At 39.5% G+C, this 13,848-nt stretch overlaps 1 protein-coding gene across 1 annotated transcript in view; it reads left to right on the top strand.

Moving 5' to 3' along the window:
- The window catches only part of ATPCL (ATP-citrate synthase), a 92,180-nt gene that overhangs the window by 1,060 nt on the left and 77,272 nt on the right, over positions 1-13,848 (top strand). The window lies entirely within an intron of this gene.

Raw genomic sequence — 13,848 nt, 5'->3', positions numbered from 1 at the left:
AGGTATTTAGCACGGGTATGGTATTAGAATTTGCGGCTCGAAATAGCTTTATTGAATTTTTTATTTAATGCGTGTTAGTGTAAATTAATTGCTCATAGAGATAAGTGGTATTAAGTTGATTAGTTTTATTTGTACAGGTATTTTAATCCAAACACTAAAATAAGTGTTTGGATTCTTGAGAATTTTGTTCATTCGTTCTTATTCCAAAATTATTTGAAAATAAATTTCCCATCGGGATTCCAATGTCATAGTGAGTTATCTACATCGCGCATTTATGAATTTAAACTTATGGGCGACGTACAATTATGATTGGATATGTTAATCGCCTGCTGGCCGTTCCCCTCAATTCTTGTTCACAGGATTCATATTTTGCACGGCGTGCAAGACCTAATTGAAACAAAATAACGCTTACTGAGAACGTAACTGCTTTCTTAGCGGCATTTCAATTTATAGAATTATGTAAGGATATTATCATGACTTTCATGCGTTATTCTTTGGAATTATCGCCGGGTTGGCGATCTAATGCTATGATCAGATATTTTTTTGAGTTCATTAGCACCGTCCTTCCCACAGCAATTAACTTCAGGGTAGGAAGGAAAGCGATTGCAGTGTTGACGTTTTCAAAATAGTTTTAATGAGCGGTTATGAATCCAGGATCACCTGTATAATGAAAGGCATTTTAGTTTGGCCGCACTCAAAACGTGTTTCAGATGAATTCGTTTAAATAAATAGAATTTGTGATGAATTTGATTGGAGGTCCTGTAGCAATACAATGTTGCGTGGTTAATTTCAAAATAATAGTATTCTGAAATTTCATGAGAATTTGAACAAAAAGCAGTTATTGTAGCATATATAGTAGTAAGATAGTACTGAGTAATTATTAACAGAACAAAAGCATAAATATTTAATACGACTGCCTCAAGACCGTGGAATACAAATTCTTCAACTCTAAATTCTTGCTTGAGGGTTATAGGAAATAAGAAATTGCATTAATGCTTTACGAAAACTGGTTTGATGTAGGACTCGTTGGACTTAATTGGTCGATGAAAGGAATGGTTATACACAAGTCAATCATTTCATGCACAGTAAATTTAAACTGAGAGAAGACATTGGGCACTATATTCACTATTTGCTGTTTCATCAGTGGTTAGTTTTGGTATAAATGCAGTAGCGGGGCCCTTAATCCTCACGTTCCTTTGTGCTATAAGAATTTGGAATGTATAACCTAGGCGCAATGAATAAAAATGCCCTTATTGGAATGGTACCAGAGGTGGGCATAAGATGAATGAATATACCATAGTGATCTTTGCTGAGACCAGCTATTAGTTTGACAGGGATGTATATTTCTTCCAGCGCACATTCTTAGTAGGTTTAAATAGCTATGTTAACAAAATAAGCTCATGGAATTATGGGCCCACCTTAATTGAAGAAACTCCCTGGCGTCCAGCTTCTTCATAAAGCCAAGTTAATTCTATTACCAATTCTGCTCCTCCATTGTCCAACACAGTAGTAATAGACTTCGTGAAAGGGACGTTATGGACGAAAGACAAATACTAGCTAATTGTCTCTTGCTTGATTTTTTTTATACTTCGTGATGTAGTTGACCGAGATTACTAAAGTAACCGGATTGATGTACCGAATTGATGAAAAGCCTGGGGGAGTTGTGGAAGCGAGACTGCTTCGATGGATGTCACCAAGGGGTGTGTTTTCAACTTAAATAGCATTTATACACTTCCTTAATTACACACCTGAATACCGAGGAACTTTCCTTTATCCGGAAGTTGATTTTTTTCAGGAATTTAGACAACCACGTCCGTTCCAAACATCATAGTCCCATTTAATACCACCTAACAACAGTTATCTACCTGGAGGGTGGTTGGATAGTTCGAGCTCACCCGATACTAAGCGACTCGACTTTTATTTAATTTACGGTAGTGGGGGTCGCCAGCTCCCTACTCTGTGTTCCCCTTCTATATTCACCCGAAGGTCTGGTGCCCGAGAAATCGCACTGATTGTGTGAAGCTGAGGGTGTCCATAGGCATCACCTGGAATCGAACTCGGACCCTTTGGTCAGGAAGCCCAGCGCTTACTAGACCACCACGTCTCGTTAGAAAAATTGCTCTCTCAACTTGATTATTTCTTCTCAAATCGCAGTTGGGATCCCTCCTGATGAACAAAAATCAAAAAGTAAGTTTTTAACAGTATGTAGACATGAGTACAGCGTTTCAAAGTTTCTACTATTTTACCGTTAGTTGAATTGGAAAAGGCAATGCCAGGTAAGTTTATTGAGAAACGAAATAATTTTGTGGCGAGAAAAATGTTGTATATATTTAAAAAGTGATTGTAAGAAATGTGTAGTTTGAAATTTTATTAATCTTTAATGAAAACCGTTATTGAGTAGCGCTTAAGAATAGTAAATCTGAAGACTTACTGTGATATGCGACTACTAGGCAGGTATGCTTTTGAAGTATTGTTTGCTTAGCTGTTCGATCAAGAAGAATGTTTCATTGGTCTAATTGTAAATCGAGTGTATGGAAATAAATAAATGTCAATCCAATATCGACACGATGACGTTAAATTTATTCGGTTACCATGGGACACCATCTGGGGTTCGTTTTGTGCCTAATTCTTATGCGTATGAGTGTGACTTCTTAGCTAATTTCAGGTCAACATTCTTAACGTCGATAGTAGAAATTGATTTCCCAGCTGCAGTGAAATTTTCTCAATTCAGGTGGTTGATGTTTAGAAAGCGTTGGTTGACTTGATAAATATGTATGCTCACACAAGTTAAACTCATTAGTACACAGCTTGATAGTATTTCGAAGTTCTAACGAAAGACTAAAAAGTACCTTCCAGTGAAAGCCGGAGAACAATTGTAATTAATGGAGTATTTGCGTTATTATTTAATTGTGATCAAGACAGTGAAATGACAGGCGTCGCATATGAGTTACAGTGATCGAATTGGCTCTTAACTAGTAATGTGGACGGACAATAGGACTTGGTGATGTAGACGTAGGACTTGGCAAAATGTTAGTAAGAGTAAATTAAAAACGGTGACAATATGTTACGAGTTAGGCAGAACCGAAAACCATAACCTTAAAGATTCAAGTGAAAATTAAAATTACATGTACTTAAGTTTGGACATAATTATTCTTCAATGCGGACTCGATATGTACATTCTAAGGTATTCCAGCTATTAAGGCTAGCTTTTAGACGGTCCCTAAAAACTATTATTTACCTAATTAATCCCGTAATTCCCGGAAGCAGCAAGGATAATTAATTAGTCACCTAATTCGTATCGTGTGGAATTACTCTTTTTGATCATATTTTATTTCCTTCTTCATTTCTCGTCCATACTCACCTTACTTGCCTTCGTGTTTCCCTAAAATTTGCATTTGAACATAAGCTTTTTGGGCTGCGATTTAGTGTTGAGAGATATATGGGAAATGTCTGAGATATTAAGGACTCCAATATTCAGCCACATAAATGTCCCTGTTTGAAGTCTCTAAATCTATTATTTATAATTAATGATTTTGAGAAAAGTGGTTCAATATAGGAGGGAAGATGGTTTAAAATTTTAATTTGGTGGAATAAATTTTGGAAATATTTTTGCCGAGCCTAGAACTCCTTTGTGGACAGTTCTCGTGTTCTTGACAGAGAATTTGTATATTCACAATTCCTGAGATTTTCTACCCTTTCTCTTCGTTCTCTTTGTTTTGTGGAATTTTCTTAAATCCCCTTCGGTGCTACTTTAAATTGCCAAAACTTGATATTGTACCTTCGAACCCAGGACACGTATAAATGATGTTATTTATTTTTGAGGCATTGCCTACAATAAACTATGAATCCTCAATATTTCAGCTAAGTCGCCCGGGTATTATTTTATGTTAATTTTCTTGAAGGAAGTTCTGCTAGGACTAAGGATCGGTATGAATTCATTGTACGTAAGTCGGACATTTCTGATGTTTCCACTCTGTAAGTTAAAAAATGTTAATCATACACGAAGTGAAAATTATACCTCAAAGCGTTTCTTATTATAAAATTTTAAGACACTAACCGCATAATGCCTTGTCTGGTAAATCGGATGGACTATGTGAATTAATTCGTAAGAAAAATGTTGTCCTAAGACAGTGCGAGTTAGTCGAAGACCGCAGTCGTCAATACAAGTTAGGTGTGATAGGCTGGGACATAACTTAGCTCAGCTCGGTCCTACTTATAGTTGTAAAGTCGTTGAACGTCTGCTATCATTTAAGAAAGATCGTGTGCTCTCCCTAGTTTCTTAGATATTATTTTTGTCACATCAAGTAGAAGTGTTGTGACCTAAGCGTGGGGTACCCTCACTTCGGGAAACGTTTTCATAATATTGATGACCAAAGTGCTCTCAGCATCTTTAATTTAGTGGGTTGTAAGTTCGTTCTTGAGAAATTGTATGCTAGAAAGCCTTTTGCACACGTATTTGATGGTGGTGCGTGGGCTAACGTACTGGCTTCCCACCATGAGGGCGCGGGTTCAAATCCCGGCGGTGTTGAATATTTTTCAGAGGTATCTCGATCCCTACTTGAGGTGCTTTGTGGAGGGCACTTTGAGTGAGTACGCCGTCCGTCGGATGGGACGTTAAACTGCGGACCCCTTGGCGCCTTTCGTAAAGAGCAGGCTAATGCCGACGCGGGGTTTCTCTCCATCCTTTCCTGTCCATCCCCTATGGCGCAAATGCCCTCAGCTGTCGGTCGCCTCCCCTAAATACTACTACTACTTGAAGGGTCTGATAAACATGACTTCGTTTACGTAATAAATGTGAACCAAATTGGTAAGCTTTCATAAGTCCGTAGAAATAGGGTTAAAATTCATGCTGGTTTTTACATTTAAAGATCAGCAATATCGAATGGTGATTAACGTACGAAAAATCCCCTTCGGCGCCTTGAGCATCAGTTTCTTCAAGTTTCCGTCAATGAACACAAGGAAAGTGAGCGGCTACGAGGATAACCAGTACCAGTCCGACTGCTCTGCTAAAAGCGAACGCGACTCCTGTTCAGTACTGGTAAACACCTTACGATTGCTCAAACCCAGACGCGCAGTCCACGTCCATTCCGCAATCATACATGGTTACGCCATTAAAGTCTCGCACACTGAATCTTTATGCGATGGCAATCCTTATACATTCATATCGGTTGCCTTCTTGGATCAAATGTTTACAGTGTCTCTGTTAGAGGAAGCATTCAAGGGTGCATTCATGGGCCGTCTTCCTAAAAAAACAACTTGTACCTAATTTAATTACCGTCGCATTATGGGGTTAAACAGCTTTTCTCTTGGTAGGTGGACACGTTTTCAGAGTTGAGAAATATGATCAATATGCGATATTGGTGATGCCCGGATTTTTTCTGGAACACATTGCAGATTCACGGTTTTTTAGTCTTCCCGTAACCATTCACCGCTTTGTGACGTTTATGTTATCTCTAAAATTCAGATTAGTGTACCTCACAGTCCTATACTCACCAAGTGTCGCACATTAACTATACCTAACTTACATCTTGGAGACTTACTGTATTACCCCATCGCCCCATCATCGCCATGGCTTCGTGAAATATACGAGTTGGAAACCCGAAAAACTACTTGCATAATTTGCGTTCCCTCGAATACTAGGGGGGATCGAGATGGTGCGGGGGCTAACGTACTGGCTTCCCACCATGAGGGCGCGGGTTCAAATCCCGGCGGTGTTGAATATTTTTCAGAGGTATCTCGATCCCTACTTGAGGTGCTTTGTGGAGGGCACTTTGAGTGAGTACGCCGTCCGTCGGATGGGACGTTAAACTGCGGACCCCTTGGCGCCTTTCGTTAAGAGTAGGCTAATGCCGACGCCGGGTTTCTCTCCACCCTTCATCCTTTCCTATCCATCCCCTATGGCGCAAATGACCTTAGCTGTCGGTCGCCTCCCCTCAAAACTACTACTACTACTCGAATACTAGGTACATGTGTTGCACATAAACGGTTACTTCACTTTACTTCAATGTTTTCGCTCCCTATGCGGATAGTGGTGTAATCAATAGTTTTTATAATATGACTATTTCTTTCAAAAAATAGTAATTTGGTCGTAAGCAGAAATATGTATCGTTATTGAAAAAAATGATGGGAAGATCATTTATAGTGAAAAACGAAGCTTAGATTAACTGGGAAATAAAAAAGAAACAATGAGCATAACAATACCTGTTATTGTTATATTAAATCTTACATGCGTAATTAAATATGAACTAATAATATTCAAATTTTTATTGTAGCGTCTCGACTCGTTTGTGTACTGAGTAGCATATCCATGCGTTATATACGTATGCTGCAATTAAACCGAACGCGTTGTGCCCCGTCATGATTTAGTGTGGTAAATACAACCTTATTTTAACTTGTGGATATCCATAATATCCAGGAAGTCACGTGTGATGGCATTAAGTTTAATTTTTTTACATGTTTGCGTTTAATCGGCTAATCACATAAGTCATTCATGTACTTAAAGTGAGTATTATTTCAGATGGGGTTACACTATTGTAAGGGTAAAACATTTGACTGTTTTGTGATGTTTGCATTCGTACGGATTCACTGTATATACTTGTTTTACTTTGCATGGTACCCTGCTAGCCACCGCAATGGTGTGTGGCAGGAAGTGATTACACACCAGGCATGCAACACCAAAAATTAAGTTTCGCTTAATTTTTGTTGTAAGTGTATATATGTATATTTGACCAGTTGCCAAATTTGCAGTTAGCTGCCCCGTATTGAGCAACGCTCTGAGCACAGAAAGAATCTCGCAGAGTTCTTTGAAAAATAAAATCTTAAAAGTATTCCAATGACCTTGGAATCGAAGCTATCCATTCGTCCAAATTCTTCGGCGGGTGTGCTTTTTAGCTGCGCACGTTGTTTTTTTGCTCGTGATCTTATGAATGCAATTTCGTCGTATCTCTTTTCTGCGATAACATTATTTCGACGAGTTGGGAAGCATGTTTTTGTTTTAGAGTAAGGATTCTCGAAAGAAAGCAAATTAATCTTAAAACGGGAAATTGTTTTCTTTTACGATAGTTAAAATGATACGGTATACATGTATAGCAGTATTGATGCATACCTACCTATATTGACGGAATGAATCAATTAACTACACTTTCGGGGTCGGTGACCAGCATCCTCGATGCCTTCTCAGCGTGATTGAGAATCCCCTAGGTTTTCCGGAATCGGCCAAAAGAGATCACCCTGCGAGGGTGCGCGGCTTCTGGGGGTTCCCCACATCGATCGCTCTGAGAGCAGGTGAATTTCGGCTTACAAGCGAGAAGAGGGGTGGAAGTGGTAGATAGGGGTGAGGGATCGAAGTGTTGGGGTGAACAGGGTTCCCTAGCCATGTGTTGGAAGGCCAAGGTCACCGGCAGTCATGAGATGTGGGCAGAGTCATCTCATCTCGTCAGCTGGGCAGAGATTCTCCAATGCGATTACGAGGACTTTTCAAGCGGTTCGCTGGTAGCTAAGGATACGGTGCATTATATTGATGTCATGGAAAATCTTAGATGGAGGAATCAGTGAGGGGAGATGAATCTTCATGGCTGTAACACATGGCATTTGTTACGGCCACAAAAGGTACTTGTCTCATCGACCAGCCTCAAGCGCCTGCACTCAGTTCTCTCTTTGTGTTAGGGAAAAAGTAGAATGAAGTAAAACTGTTTTATATTTGCTACGGAGGACCCCATGACATTTGGTTGATTGTCAGAAAACTTTCCATTTCGACGTCTTAGGAAATTCCTTGTTATTTTAAGATGAGCTCTTCATTATCATTGGGATAGGAACTTGGACAATATTACCTGTGCCGACACAATGGTTGATGCTTGATCAGTATTTTGCTGATATAAGAATGACGAGCTTCCAAATATTTCTACTTCGATTACAGAAAATGATTGGTTTTCATAGTGTTACAACTAAATTGCGTGCTGATCATGTACGTTCCTCAGCATGGAGGATGTCATGTCGGCCCGGTCCCTAATTACTGTGCAGTCTTTTACGAGCCCACATAGTGATGGTCCAGGCTCTGCTGCAGCTCTTCGCTGTTACCTTTTAACAGTGAGCTAATAGAATAGATAAGTGTTTTCAGAAATTTAATTTAAAAATTTTGATTAACTGAGTTTATAATAAGTCAGTTCAATAGAGTAGCATCTGAGTTTATTTCTGGACGCTATGAGAGCTCGTTCCGTTGACCTATGGGTCACCCTATGACCTCTGGGTCAAACAGATGGAGTGGAAGTGCTGTGTTTCTCGTTCCTCTTTTAACCTTTTCGACTTTTTAATTTGTCGCTTTCTGTGCTATTGAGGCTAATGAAACCACATTTGATTGCCTAAAGCATCACCATAGAGATGAAATAATCTGTGATAATTCTCTTCTAAATGACAACAAACTTTTTTTGCATACACTGTCTAAAGCTGCATTTCGGCTCGCACGTTTGATCGCATCATAAGAGATCTGGGTTCGCTTCATTGTGTTGAGTGCTTTGATGTCCGCGTCAAGGGATCCAGGTAAAATAGTATGGTCTTTCAGACAAATGGCGTACGCGTTTCGTAACTGACTTTATTCAAAGGCCGGTTTTAAACCGGAGAGATGTCAGGCCTTCTACGACCCTTCCAGATAGACTTTGCTTTGCCTGTAGGGGCGTCGGCAAGTAACTTTGCGAAACCCAACTAGATTATTTTTGGGGAAGGATGCGAACAATTTGTCATGGTAATCCAGCTGTTTAGGTAAAGTATCCACTGATTTAGAGCTAGTTCGCAAGTTTATTTGATAGAGGTGCGACGTGTTTTGCTGTACTCTAGCATATTCATTTGCGAATTCATGTGCGCTGTGTAGAACTATTAAGTTCGTTTACAAAATGGATATAAAGTATTCCTGCTAGTCTACACCTGTCTCTGTTAAGTTTGTGTTGTATCAATTTTCAATTAAAGTTATTGGTTCATTTCCAGTAAATTCCTCTCAGATTGACACCTGAGATGAGGTCCGTTTTTCAAAGCTAAATGTTCAGAGTTAGAGTCGATTTACAGGTTGTATGAAAACAGTTTTAAATGCGATATGAATTTTTCAAATTCGAATAGTATTTAAGTTGGGTGTGTTACAGTCCCCGGACATTTTATTGCCATTCGTGGACTCCGTGTGTGCAAATTATAAGGACTTGTAAACGAACTTACCAGCTTTGAAAAACGGACCCCTGGAGGTTAAGTGTAATTATTGGCTTGGAAAATGGGGAGAAAGTGGAGTTTATTACTTTGCTTTTACACATTGCATGAATCATATTAAAATGATATCTATTAGAGAAGGATATCAGAGAGTGTGTGCTTTATACCACCATTCACTTGGATGTACTGAGTTTTATTAGTATCATTATCTTAAAATTTTAAGTGCGAGCCTTTTCTCGTTCTATAAAACTGCGGGTTGACGTACGTTATCGAACAGAGACGAAGCGTATCCTAATTAAAACTGTTAGGTGGCTCGGGCCCCTTAACTTGAGTGAGTTGCTAAAATATTTTGGAGGGTGGTTTCTAAAAATCCGAGGTGCGCCTTTTGGGTGATCAGTGTTCTCGTTGGCATTGCCTCCTAAATTGATTAACTATGTCTTTGTTTCCTCAATTAGTCATCGGAGGCCCCTAAGAAAATCTTGAGTTATTATTACACAAAATTCGATTACTTCTGGGGTTCCTAGCCGTTGCTGTTCAGTTTCTTCCTGGCTTAGAGAAAACAATCTCCGAGAAGGCTTGAGTACTTAACAAGTGGTATATTGAAGTAATCAGACTCCAAGACTGATGATTGAAGACTTGAGACTTTACTTTGTAAGAAACTACAATGAAGAAGCATATTCCTTAGTTTTCGCAGTTTATTTCAAGAATGACTTTTCAAATTAACCTACTGTTAAGCATTTTAATGATAAATTGTGATTCCCTTTGGTAATATTCATTATTTTGTACGAAATACATTCCCAGGAATAATTTTCTACGGCGAATGAAGACTTTCAGGTGCGTACTAGAGAAAAATGATCCAAATTTTGTGGAAAAAATTACCAAGCATGAAAATATGTTGCTTCGCGTGAAGAAACTTAAATGGACAAACGATAAAAGAATTTTTCAGATGTGATCAATGTGAACTTAGGTTTGGATGTTTAGAAAATGAAACAGCTATTTAATTAAGATGCATTTTAATAATAAAATAAAATTCCCTATGGCAATATTCATTATTTTGTGCCAAATACATTCTCATGGATACATTTCCTACGGCTTATGAAGACTTTTTGGTAGCCTTCTAACTTAGCAGAAAATGGTAAAAAGGAGCGGCATGATGTCAGATGTTAAGTGAATTATCTTGTCCCTGCTTCACGCGTTGATTTTAGCGTGCTTGCCAACAATATTGCGATAATAGATCAGTACGGCTCTTCCAGATTACTCTTTAAATGTCTTAAACTACCTAGGATATTTTCATGCTGAATGTATGCCAGTAAAAATGTGCTTGCATTGTTCTTTCTCAAAAGACCATCGTACAAATATTGAAACCTTTGAATTATCATAGAACTTAAAAGTACTTTTGGGAGACCTGTTTATATTTATTACCACGATGAAGGAGTTTGAATGTTCAAATGAGTTGGCAATAATGCTAGGTGATGATACTGTTTGAACTTACCGACTGTCTGTGGAAGCCAGTGCATTTCTGTTGCACTAATCCGACCTCATACGGGTACGTCATACCTCGTAGTGTAGAGTCTTAAATACTCGGTGGCCCGTGGAAACTTTGTGATTTACAGTACATTCCGGGATATGAACCTCATTTCATGAACACAACAGCTAGAAGCAGAATTCGAAGATAGTTAGTAGCAGTATATTTAGTGGGGATTTATCTTATCGGGACATTCTCATCGGAACTCAGAAATGGATTTGAAAGTTTTTTTTATTCGGGTTGGTACACATCAGTTCCAAGTAAATAAGCGATTTGATACACAGTAAAAACAACACGAGGATTGCTTCCCAAGCAACAAACAGGAAAGTATTATTTTGCGGCCGAATTTCTTCCGTCTTTTTAAATCAATTCTTAAAAAATCTTAATACTGTCCTCAGAACAATTTAATGACTACGATGCGTTCGAATAAACTAAGATCTCAACCACCCATTTTCATAGGCCCACTGTCACTATCATTGAGTTACCTTTCTGTAGGAACTGTTGTACTCCGTGGGGCTTGAAAAGATGTTGTTGTAGTCTGCATACCTCGCAGTGTGAAGCGATGAATCAAGTTTATTGACTGGAAATCGTAAGTCCGTGCTTTCCCCAAAAGCTAGCAGGTAGATGCTAAATGTAAAGATTTTAAATCTTTTTGTCGACTTTTGGATAAAACGCCTTTCAACTTTCAGCATGTCTAGTAAGAAATCGCCGAGTTAATTCAGGAAGATAACTTTTTTTGACGGCACTTGGAAGTGGATTGCAATAAAAATTTTGGGTCCTATTGTCCCTATTAATTTCTTCTCATTCATTGGCTAAGGGGAAAATTCAATTAAGGGTTGTATGTGCACGTAGGGAATGGATGTTAAATCTGAGGGAATCCAACTCCGCGAATAAGGCTAATTTCTGCGTGCGAGGCCACTGAGATTGCCGGGGAACCCCATCACATCCTCAGGGCTACTCGTTGATATCCTCATGCTTTAGGGGTACGATGATGTGTTCTGGATGCTCTTTGAAGGAAACCGTCACGCATCAGATCACTTGTGGTGTTTTGGATCGGTGTGTAATCGACTCATCCCTCGGTCGATACTGTACTCCCGCTCCAGGATAATAGTGGTGAGGTTGCAAGGGCGATTCCCCCGTCTCTCCAAATCTTCCGCCGGGTCGGTGATCGTCCTTTGTCCTCTCGAGAGACGGGAGCCTTCTTGCCTGCCTCCCTCGCGGGCGCTCGCTGGGTCGATGCTTTCTTCCCATCGACGAATCACGGTCGCGTGCTAAGAATACGTCGCCCTCCCGCTCTCGACCCCAAGCATTGTTTCCCCCCTTGACCTTCAGTAGCTTTTGCGCGGGCGCGTGAGCCGATTCCGATGATGGTTGTGGGCCGAATCCGCTACCTTCCTTTAATTGGTTGGCGGGAATTTCGATCACGCTTCTCCGCCCCCGCCCATTGAAGGTTGCCCAGCGCATCAGCTGTCTCTCTGGTATCCTCACTCGGGTGCGTACCAGGTGTGAATGGCCGCGAAGTTACGACTCCGAAAAATAGATATCGCGTGCCTCGGTGACTCGAGAGAAAAGGAAGTGGCGTAACGGTGACGTCTGTAGGTGTCACTCCAGTAAAATGTAGGCATGTGACTCGCTATTTTCTAATTATTTTTCATTGATTGTCAAATTACATATTGAATTTTTAAATGAAGTGATACTTATACAAGAGGGGCGTGATAGTCCAGTGGATAGAGCGTTGAACCACTGACTGGAGGACCGGGGTTCGATTACAGGTGACACATCTGGGCACCCTCAGGTTCACCCAAGCTGTGTGATTTGTTGGGTACTAGATCTTCTTGGGAAACCATAGGCGGCACAGGGAAAGAAACCGGCCCCCTTTCCTGCTGTTTGTGGCTGTTGGGCTTAGTATTAGGGCTTCGGTGGTTTCTAACCTCACCTGTCAAAGTAATATTGACTATCATGGAATATGATTGTTAAAAAGTTGAAAGGACGTTTTCTCTTCAACACAGCCAGTTATCTTATTGTTTGTTTTAATGTTATTTGGTGTAGTAAATGCCATGAATAAGTTGTTTCATGTCCCGTTAGTACCGCGATCCATTAGTAAAAGGGGTCTTATTTTTGTTAATATCAGAATCTCATTATGTACACTTAAGTAATAAACAGTATTCTAAAGGGTTAAGCTAGTTATCTGATGAACGCATTTTTCCTTCACCTCCTCCTCCCTCGCTTACCTAACCTTCTCCCATCTATCCCATTTTGTTGCCATCGTCAATATGTTGCCATCGTCGATATGTCTCTCTTCCCCCACTGTTCCAGCCACTTCATCATTTGTTTTTCTTTCCGCCTTAATCTCTTTTACTATAATTCTTCACTTTTTCGTCTCCTAAGCTTCCAGTCTATACTTATTGTCCTGCATCAATGAATAATTTTCCGAGCAGTGGAATACTACTCTCCGTATTAAAGTTTTTCTTTACATCCTTAGTTTGAGGTCTCATTCATCAACTCCCTCCGTATTGTTTAAGCTTCTTTACCTGACAAATTTCCTCTTTTAATGCCCTTACTGCTTACGTCGTCTCAGACTACAGCATCTCTTCAATAGGTGTTCTATACCGCCTGCTCTAATTTCTCTGCTGAATCTCTATTGTTTAAATTAACCTTCCCGCCTCAATTTCCATTCTTGAATAGGTTCGATGACATATTTATGGATAGGAGGAGGGAATTTATGGGAAGATAGTGAATGACCCACCTTGGGTTTCGTAAACCTCCTTCGTAAACATAATTAAAACGATGGTGCTTTCTCGTACATTTGCATTTACTGATGATGCTCCTTTGCCTAAGTATTAAGCTTAGTTTTTAAAAATATTGTGTTTCGTAGTCGATGTAATTGTTGACAGGTGAAATTAATTCTTCGTAAGGTTTGATAAAAATATTAGGAAATTGGTTTCTTTCTCAAAAAAAAAATAAGAAGGTGTTTAGGCATAGGATTTGGAGTTTCGTTCATTGTTAATTAGTAACTGTCAAATTTTTACCAGGGATCCAACATTTTTTCAGTGAAATAATATGATAATCAAGCCATAGAAATAACCCCGATTTCGCACCCTCAGGAGGCACAAAGCGTTGAATGAAGTGGAATCAAA

Source organism: Hetaerina americana, unplaced genomic scaffold (assembly GCF_022747635.1).
Source record: "Hetaerina americana unplaced genomic scaffold, ioHetAmer1.1.p SCAF_10, whole genome shotgun sequence".
In the NCBI taxonomy this organism is placed as follows: Eukaryota; Metazoa; Arthropoda; class Insecta; order Odonata; family Calopterygidae; genus Hetaerina; species Hetaerina americana.
Note: the sequence above shows the minus strand (reverse complement) of the source record. Positions and strands in the feature narration are given on the sequence as shown.